We start from the raw sequence: 9,434 nt of genomic DNA, 5'->3' as shown, positions 1-9,434 counted from the left end.
CTCTATGTCTCAGGTACAGAGCCCCCTCTATGTCACAGGTACAGAGCCCCCTCTATGTCACTTGTTCAGAGCCCCCTCTCTGTCACAGGATCAGAGCCCCCTCTCTGTCACAGGTTCAGAACCCCCTCTATGTCACAGGTTCAGAGCCCCCTCTATGTCACAGGTTCAGAGCCCCCTCTGTCACAGGTACAGAGCCCCCTCTATGTCAAAGGTTCAGAGCCCCCTCTATGTCAAAGGTTCAGAGCCCCCTCTATGTCACAGGTTCAGAGCCCCCTCTCTCTCAGAGGTTCAGAGCCCCCTCTTTGTCACAGGTTCAGAGCCCCCTCTATGTCACAGGTGCAGAGCCCCCTCTATGTCAAAGGTACAGAGCCCCCTCTCTGTCACAGGATCAGAGCCCCCTCTCTGTCACTGGTTCAGAGCCCCCTCTATGTCACAGGTGCAGAGCCCCCTCTCTGTCACAGGTGCAGAGCCCCCTCTATGTCACAGGTGCAGAGCCCCCTCTATGTCACAGGTGCAGAGCCCCCTCTCTGTCACAGGTACAGAGCCCCATCTATGTCACAGGTACAGAGCCCCCTCTATGTCACAGGTACAGAGCCCCCTCTATGTCACAGGTACAGAGCCCCCTCTCTGTCATAGGTACAGAGCCCCCTCTATGTCATAGGTACAGAGCCCCCTCTATGTCATAGGTACAGAGCCCCCTCTCTGTCACAGGTTCAGAGCCCCCTCTATGTCACAGGTGCAGAGCCCCCTCTATGTCACAGGTACAGAGCCCCCTCTATGTCACAGTTTCAGAGCCCCCTCTATTTCACAGGTGGTACAGAGCCCCCTCTCTGTCACAGCTTCAGAGCCCCCTCTATGTCAGAGGTTCAGAGCCCCCTCTCTGCCACAGGTTCAGAGCCCCCTCTATGTCACAGGTACATAGCCCCCTCTATGTCATAGGTACAGAGCCCCATCTATGTCACAGGTTCAGAGCCCCCTCTATGTCTCAGGTACAGAGCCCCCTCTATGTCACAGGTACAGAGCCCCCTCTATGTCACTTGTTCAGAGCCCCCTCTCTGTCACAGGATCAGAGCCCCCTCTCTGTCACAGGTTCAGAACCCCCTCTATGTCACAGGTTCAGAGCCCCCTCTATGTCACAGGTACATAGCCCCCTCTATGTCACAGGTACAGAGCCCCCTCTATGTCACAGGTTCAGAGCCCCCTCTCTGTCACAGGTTCAGAGCCCCCTCTCTTTCACAGGTACAGAGCCCCCTCTATGTCACAGGTACAGAGCCCCCTCTATGTCACAGGTTCAGAGCCCCCTCTATGTCACAGGTTCAGAGCCCCCTCTCTGTCACAGGTTCAGAGCCCCCTCTATGTCACAGGGTCAGAGCCCCCTCTATGTCACAGGTACAGAGCCCCCTCTATGTCACAGGTGCAGAGCCCCGTCTATGTCAAAGGTACAGAGCCCCCTCTCTGTCACAGGTTCAGAGCCCCCTCTCTGTCACAGGTTCAGAGCCCCCTCTATGTCACAGGTTCAGAGCCCCCTCTATGTCACAGGTGCAGAGCCCCCTCTATGTCAAAGGTACAGAGCCCCCTCTCTGTCACAGGATCAGAGCCCCCTCTCTGTCACTGGTTCAGAGCCCCCTCTATGTCACAGGTACAGAGCCCCCTCTATGTCACAGGTGCAGAGCCCCCTCTCTGTCACAGGTGCAGAGCCCCCTCTATGTCACAGGTGCAGAGCCCCCTCTATGTCACAGGTGCAGAGCCCCCTCTCTGTCACAGGTACAGAGCCCCCTCTATGTCAGAGGTACAGAGCCCCCTCTATGTCACAGGTACAGAGCCCCCTCTCTGTCATAGGTACAGAGCCCCCTCTATGTCATAGGTACAGAGCCCCCTCTATGTCATAGGTACAGAGCCCCCTCTCTGTCACAGGTACAGAGCCCCCTCTATGTCACAGTTTCAGAGCCCCCTCTATTTCACAGGTACAGAGCCCCCTCTCTGTCACATGTTCAGAGCCCCCTCTATGTCAGAGGTTCAGAGCCCCCTCTCTGCCACAGGTTCAGAACCCCCTCTATGTCACAGGTACATAGCCCCCTCTATGTCACAGGTATAGAGCCCCCTCTATGTCACAGGTACAGAGCCCCCTCTATGTCATAGGTACAGAGCCCCATCTATGTCACAGGTTCAGAGCCCCCTCTATGTCACAGGTGCAGAGCCCCCTCTCTGTCACAGGTACAGAGCCCCCTCTATGTCACAGGTGCAGAGCCCCCTCTCTGTCACAGGTGCAGAGCCCCCTCTCTGTCACAGGTACAGAGCCCCCTCTATGTCACAGGTGCAGAGCCCCCTCTATGTCACAGGTACAGAGCCCCCTCTCTGTCACAGGTTCAGAGCCCCCTCTATGTCACAGGTACAGAGGCCTCTCTCTGTCACAGGTTCAGAGCCCCCTCTATGTCACAGGTTCAGAGCCCCCTCTCTGTCACAGGTACAGAGCCCCTCTATGTCACAGGTTCAGAGCCCCCTCTATGTCACAGGTACAGAGGCCTCTCTCTGTCACAGGTTCAGAGCCCCCTCTATGTCACAGGTTCAGAGGCCCCTCTATGTCACAGGTTCAGAGCCCCCTCTATGTCACAGGTACAGAGCCCCCTCTATGTCACAGGTACAGAGCCCCCTCTATGTCACAGGTTCAGAGCCCCCTCTATGTCACAGGTTCAGAGCCCCCTCTATGTCACAGGTTCAGAGCCCCCTCTATGTCCCAGGTTCAGAGCCCCCTCTATGTCACAGGACGATAAAGTCTCTCTTTCTCTTGTTTCAGACAGAAACCTGATCCTGGACTGTCCTGCACTTCCTGTACCAGCAGGAAGTGACATCACACTCCGCTGTCAGACCAGGACAGGATCTGGTCTGAGTCCGGTGTTGGTGAGAAATGGAGCTGTGGTCCAGAACACGTCCCAGTGGAGCTTCACCGTGTCCAAGGAACATGAAGGAGAATACAGCTGTGTCCAGGGAAACCAAGAGTCTGAGAAGAGGAAGCTCCAGGTCACAGGTATCACTGAGAGGGCGGAGCCAGAGGAGAGGGAGGAGCCAGAGGAGAGGGAGGAGCCAGAGGAAAGGGAGGAGCCAGAAGAGAGGGAGGAGCCAGAGGAGAGGGAGGAGCCTGAGGAGAGGGAGGAGCCAGAAAAGAGGGAGGAGCCAGAGGAGAGGGAGGAGCCAGAGGAGAGGGAGGAGCCAGAGGAAAGGGAGGAGCCTGAGGAGAGGGAGGAGCCAGAGGAGAGGGAGGAGAGGGGGGAGAGGGCGGAGCCAGAGGAGAGGGAGGAACCAGAGGAGAGGGAGGAGCCAGAGGAGAGGAAGGAGCCTGAGGAGAGGGAGGAGCCAGAGGAGAGGGAGGACCCAGAGGAGAGGGAGGAGCCTGAGGAGAGGGAGGAGCCAGGGGAGAGGGAGGACCCAGAGGAGAGGGAGGAGCCTGAGGAGAGGGAAGAGCCAGAGGAGAGGGAGGAGCCAGAGGAGAGGAGAGGGAGGAGCCAGAGGAGAGGGAGGAGCCAGAGGAAAGGGAGGAGCCAGAGGAGAGGGAGGAGCCAGAGGAGAGGGAGGAGCCAGAGGAAAGGAAGGAGCCAGAGGAGAGGAGAGGGAGGAGCCAGAGGAGAGGGAGGAGCCAGAGGAAACGGAGGAGTCTGAGGAGAGGGAGGAGCCTGAGGAGAGGGAGGAGCCAGAGGAGAGGGAGGAGCCAGAGGAAAGGGAGGAGCCAGAGGAGAGGGAGGAGTGAGAGGAGAGGGAGGAGCCAGAGGAGAGGAAGGAGCCTGAGGAGAGGGAGGAGCCTGAGGAGAGGGAGGAGCCAGAGGAGAGGAAGGAGCCTGAGGAGAGGGAGGAGCCTGAGGAGAGGGAGGAGCCAGAGGAGAGGGAGGAGCCAGAGGAGAGGGAAGAGCCAGAGGAGAGGGAGGAGCCAGAAGTTCACAGACTTCCTTCTTCAGACTTCCTTCTCAGACTTCCTTCTTCTGACTTCCTTCTCAGACTTCCTTCTTCAGACTTCCTTCTTCTGACTTCCTTCTTCAGACTTCCTTCTCAGACTTCCTTCTCAGACTTCCTTCTCAGACTTCCTTCTTCAGACTTCCTTCTTCAGACTTCCTTCTCAGACTTCCTTCTCAGACTTCCTTCTCAGACTTCCTTCTCAGACTTCCTTCACAGACTTCCTTCTTCAGACTTCCTTCTTCTGACTTCCTTCTCAGACTTCCTTCTTCAGACTTCCTTCTCAGACTTCCTTCACAGACTTCGTTCTTCAGACTTCCTTCTTAGACTTCCTTCTCAGACTTCCTACATAGACTTCCTTCTTCAGACTTCCTTCTTTAGACTTCCTTCTTCAGACTTCCTTCTCAGACTTCCTTCTTCAGACTTTCCTCTCATACTTCCTTCTCAGACTTCCTTCTTCAGACTTCCTTCTTCAGACTTCCTTCTCAGACTTCCTTCTTCAGACTTCCTTCTCAGACTTCCTTCTCAGACTTCCTTCTCAGACATCCTTCTTCAGACTTCCTTCTTCAGACTTCCTTCTCAGACTTCCCTCTCAGACTTCCTTCTTCAGAATTCCTTCTCAGACTTCCTTCTCAGACTTCCTTCTCAGACTTCCTTCTTCGGACTTCCTTCTCAGAATTCCTTCACAGACTTCCTTCTTCAGACTTCCTTCTTCTGACTTCCTTCAGACTTTCTTCTCATACTTCGTTCTCAGACTTCCTTCTTCAGACTTCTTTCTTTAGACTTCCTTCTTCAGACTTCCTTCTTCAGACTTCCTTCTCAGACTTCCTTCTCAGACTTCCTTCACAGACTTCGTTCTTTAGACTTCCTTCTTAGACTTCCTTCTCAGACTTCCTACACAGACTTCCTTCTTCAGACTTCCTTCCTTAGACTTCCTTCTTCAGACTTCCTTCTTTAGACTTCCTTCTTCAGACTTTCTTCTTCAGACTTCCTTTTCATACTTCCTTCTCAGACTTCCTTCTTCAGACTTCCTTCTTTAGACTTCCTTCTCAGACTTCCTTCTTCAGATTTCCTTCTTCAGATTTCCTTCTTCAGACTTCCTTCTCAGACTTCCTTCACAGACTTCCTTCTTCAGACTTCCTTCTCAGACTTCCTTCTTCAGACTTCCTTCTTAGACTTCCTTCACAGACTTCCTTCTTCAGACTTCCTTCTTCGGACTTCCTTCTCAGACTTCCTTCACAGACTTCCTTCTCAGACTTCCTTCTTCATACTTCCTTCTTCTGACTCCCTCCTTCAGACTTCCTTCTTTAGACTTCCTTCTTCAGACTTCCTTCTCAGACTTCCTTCTTCAGACTTTCCTCTCATACTTCCTTCTCAGACTTCCTTCTTCAGACTTCCTTCTTCAGACTTCCTTCTCAGACTTCCTTCTTCAGACTTCCTTCTCAGACTTCCTTCTCAGACTTCCTTCTCAGACATCCTTCTTCAGACTTCCTTCTTCAGACTTCCTTCTCAGACTTCCCTCTCAGACTTCCTTCTTCAGAATTCCTTCTCAGACTTCCTTCTCAGACTTCCTTCTCAGACTTCCTTCTTCGGACTTCCTTCTCAGACTTCCTTCACAGACTTCCTTCTTCAGACTTCCTTCTTCTGACTTCTTTCAGACTTTCTTCTCATACTTCCTTCTCAGACTTCCTTCTTCCGACTTCTTTCTTTAGACTTCCTTCTTCAGACTTCCTTCTTCAGACTTCCTTCTCAGACTTCCTTCTCAGACTTCCTTCACAGACTTCGTTCTTTAGACTTCCTTCTTAGACTTCCTTCTCAGACTTCCTACACAGACTTCCTTCTTCAGACTTCCTTCCTTAGACTTCCTTCTTCAGACTTCCTTCTTTAGACTTCCTTCTTCAGACTTTCTTCTTCAGACTTCCTTTTCATACTTCCTTCTCAGACTTCCTTCTTCAGACTTCCTTCTTTAGACTTCCTTCTCAGACTTCCTTCTTCAGATTTCCTTCTTCAGATTTCCTTCTTCAGACTTCCTTCTCAGACTTCCTTCACAGACTTCCTTCTTCAGACTTCCTTCTCAGACTTCCTTCTTCAGACTTCCTTCTTAGACTTCCTTCACAGACTTCCTTCTTCAGACTTCCTTCTTCGGACTTCCTTCTCAGACTTCCTTCACAGACTTCCTTCTCAGACTTCCTTCTTCATACTTCCTTCTTCTGACTCCCTTCTTCAGACTTCCTTCTTTAGACTTCCTTCTTCAGACTTCCTTCTCAGACTTCCTTCTTCAGACTTTCTTCTCATACTTCCTTCTCAGACTTCCTTCTCAGACTTCCTTCTTCATACTTCCTTCTTCTTACTTCCTTCTTCAGACTTCCTTCTTTAGACTTCCTTCTTCAGACTTCCTTCTCAGACTTCCTTCTTCAGACTTTCTTCTCATACTTCCTTCTCAGACTTCCTTCTCAGACTTCCTTCTTCAGACTTCCTTCTTAGACTTCCTTCACAGACTTCCTTCTTCAGACTTCCTTCTTCGGACTTCCTTCTCAGACTTCCTTCACAGACTTCCTTCTCAGACTTCCTTCTTCATACTTCCTTCTTCTGACTCCCTTCTTCAGACTTCCTTCTTTAGACTTCCTTCTTCGGACTTCCTTCTCAGACTTCCTTCACAGACTTCCTTCTCAGACTTCCTTCTTCATACTTCCTTCTTCTGACTCCCTTCTTCAGACTTCCTTCTTTAGACTTCCTTCTTCAGACTTCCTTCTCAGACTTCCTTCTTCAGACTTTCTTCTCATACTTCCTTCTCAGACATCCTTCTCAGACTTCCTTCTTCATACTTCCTTCTTCTTACTTCCTTCTTCAGACTTCCTTCTTTAGACTTCCTTCTTCAGACTTCCTTCTCAGACTTCCTTCTTCAGACTTTCTTCTCATACTTCCTTCTCAGACTTCCTTCTCAGACTTCCTTCTTCAGACTTCCTTCTTAGACTTCCTTCACAGACTTCCTTCTTCAGACTTCCTTCTTCGGACTTCCTTCTCAGACTTCCTTCACAGACTTCCTTCTCAGACTTCCTTCTTCATACTTCCTTCTTCTGACTCCCTTCTTCAGACTTCCTTCTTTAGACTTCCTTCTTCAGACTTCCTTCTCAGACTTCCTTCTTCAGACTTTCTTCTCATACTTCCTTCTCAGACTTCCTTCTCAGACTTCCTTCTTCATACTTCCTTCTTCTTACTTCCTTCTTCAGACTTCCTTCTTTAGACTTCCTTCTTCAGACTTCCTTCTCAGACTTCCTTCTTCAGACTTTCTTCTCATACTTCCTTCTCAGACTTCCTTCTCAGACTTCCTTCTTCATACTTCCTTCTTCTTACTTCCTTCTTCAGACTTCCTTCTTTAGACTTCCTTCTTCAGACTTCCTTCACAGACTTCCTTCTTCAGACTTCCTTCTTCGGACTTCCTTCTCAGACTTCCTTCACAGACTTCCTTCTCAGACTTCCTTCTTCATACTTCCTTCTTCTGACTTCCTTCTCAGACTTCCTTCTTCAGACTTTCTTCTCATACTTCCTTCTCAGACTTCCTTCTTCAGACTTCCTTCTTCAGACTTCCTTCTCAGACTTCCTTCTTCAGACTTCCTTCTTCAGACTTTCTTCTCATACTTCCTTCCCAGACTTCCTTCTCAGACTTCCTTCTCAGACTTCCTTCTCAGACTTCCTTCTCAGACTTCCTTCTCAGACTTCCTTCTCAGACCCTGGAGGTGTCACATGAACATTTAAAACTGTTTGATAATTTCTCTTTTTCAGAACCGCCCACAACTCCTCCTGCTCCTAGCACCTTGTCTCCTAGCTCCTCTTCTCTGTCTCCTTCAGGACCCAGTGACATCACCTGGATTCTTCTGGCTCTGGGGGGCGTGGCTCTGCTCGCTCTGGTCCTGGCTCTGATCCTGGTCTTCTACAGACGACGAAGGTCACAAGCAGGTCTGTCCTGGAAGGAGGAGCCAGAGGAGAGGGAGGGGCCAGAGGAGAGGGATGAGCCAGAGGAGAGGCTCCTCCCTCTCCTCTGGTTCCTCCCTCTCCTCTGGCGAGGAGGAGAAGGAGGAGAAGGAGGAGAAAGAGGAGCGAGAGGAGAAAGAGGGGCCAGAAGAGAGGGAGGAGCCAGAGAAGAGGGAGGAGCCAGGGGAGAGGGAGGAAACAGAGGAGAGGGAGGAGCAAGAGGAGAGGGAGGAGCCAGAGGAGAAGGAGGAGCCAGAGAAGAGGGAGGAGCCAGGGGAGAGGGAGGAAACAGAGGAGAGGGAGGAGCAAGAGGAGAGGGAGAAGCCAGAGGAGAAGGAGGAGCCAGAGGACAGGGAGGAGTCAGGGGAGAGGGAGGAACCAGAGGAGAGGGAGGAGCCAGAGGAGAGGGAGGGGCCAGAGGAGAGGGAGGAGCCAGAGGAGAGGGAGGAGCCAGAGGAGAGGGAGGAGCCAGAGGAGAGGGAGGATCTGAACTTGTTTCTTTGGTCTGAGTCCTGCTTCTTGTCCTCAGGATCTGATCCAGAGTCTGTGGATGTGACGTACGCCGACATCACCGTGAGAAGAGCTGCTGCAGGTGAGAGCGCCCCCTGTGTTGTGTTCTAGCGCCCCCTGCTGGTCTGTTGTTTTCTAGCGCCCCCTGCTGGTCTGTTGTGTTCTAGCGCCCCCTGCAGGTCTGTGTGTAACAGTGTGTTGTGTTCTAGCGCCCCCTGCTGGTCTGTGTGTGTAACAGTCTGTTGTGTTCTAGCGCCCCCTGCTGGTCTGTGTGTGTAACAGTGTGTTGTGTTCTAGCGCCCCCTGCTGGTCTGTGTGTGTAACAGTGTGTTGTGTTCTAGCGCCCCCTGCTGGTCTGTGTGTAACAGTGTGTTGTGTTCTAGCGCCCCCTGCTGGTCTGTGTGTGTAACAGTGTGTTGCGTTCTAGTGCCCCCTGCTGGTCTGTGTGTGTAACAGTGTGTTGTGTTCTAGCGCCCCCTGCTGGTCTGTGTGTAACAGTGTGTTGTGTTCTAGCGCCCCCTGCTGGTCTGTGTGTGTAACAGTGTGTTGTGTTCTAGTGCCCCCTGCTGGTCTGTGTGTGTAACAGTGTGTTGTGTTCTAGCGCCCCCTGCTGGTCTGTGTGTAACAGTGTGTTGTGTTCTAGCGCCCCCTGCTGCTCGTGAAGAGGACACCGTTTACTCTGGAGTCAAGACAGGTTCAGGTTCAGTTTCTCATTTTCTTAAAATAAAGTTTATTTAATGAGTTTTATTTAACCGACCTGATTAATCTTTGATTCTCCCCTGAGCTCTGATTGGTCCTGTCAAAAGGGGAGGGGCATAATCCAACGTCTGATTGTTAACCAGAGTTTGAGTGTCTTCTGTGTGTTATCTTTAAACTGGGATGATACAACCTCCCCTCAGTCTACAACAGCCTCACAAACACAGAGCTCTAACCAGTCAAATGTTAATGATGCTAATCACTGACCCGGACCACCTCCGAGTGACCCGAGTGTCCCGAGTGACCCGAGTGAC

The 9,434-nt window shown here is 51.5% G+C and overlaps 1 long non-coding RNA gene across 2 annotated transcripts in view; it reads left to right on the top strand.

Annotated features, from left to right (window-relative positions):
• The window catches only part of LOC140371807 (uncharacterized), an 8,861-nt gene extending 1,045 nt beyond the window's left edge, over positions 1-7,816 (top strand). The window contains exons 1-3 of one of the 2 annotated variants that reach the window (XR_011928493.1): positions 1,218-1,239; positions 2,795-3,025; positions 7,726-7,816. This is a non-coding gene — a long non-coding RNA (uncharacterized lncRNA). Of the gene's footprint in view, positions 1-1,217; positions 1,240-2,794; positions 3,026-7,725 lie in introns of those variants that run through there. The other variant, XR_011928492.1, reaches the window with a different exon arrangement.
• The last annotated feature ends 1,618 nt before the right edge of the window (positions 7,817-9,434 follow it).

This window comes from Eucyclogobius newberryi, unplaced genomic scaffold, assembly GCF_026437365.1.
Source record: "Eucyclogobius newberryi isolate DKJ021-1_F unplaced genomic scaffold, fEucNew1.0.hap1 SCAF_22, whole genome shotgun sequence".
Lineage (NCBI taxonomy): Eukaryota > Metazoa > Chordata > Actinopteri > Gobiiformes > Gobiidae > Eucyclogobius > Eucyclogobius newberryi.
This window is presented reverse-complemented; position numbering and strand designations above follow the sequence as displayed.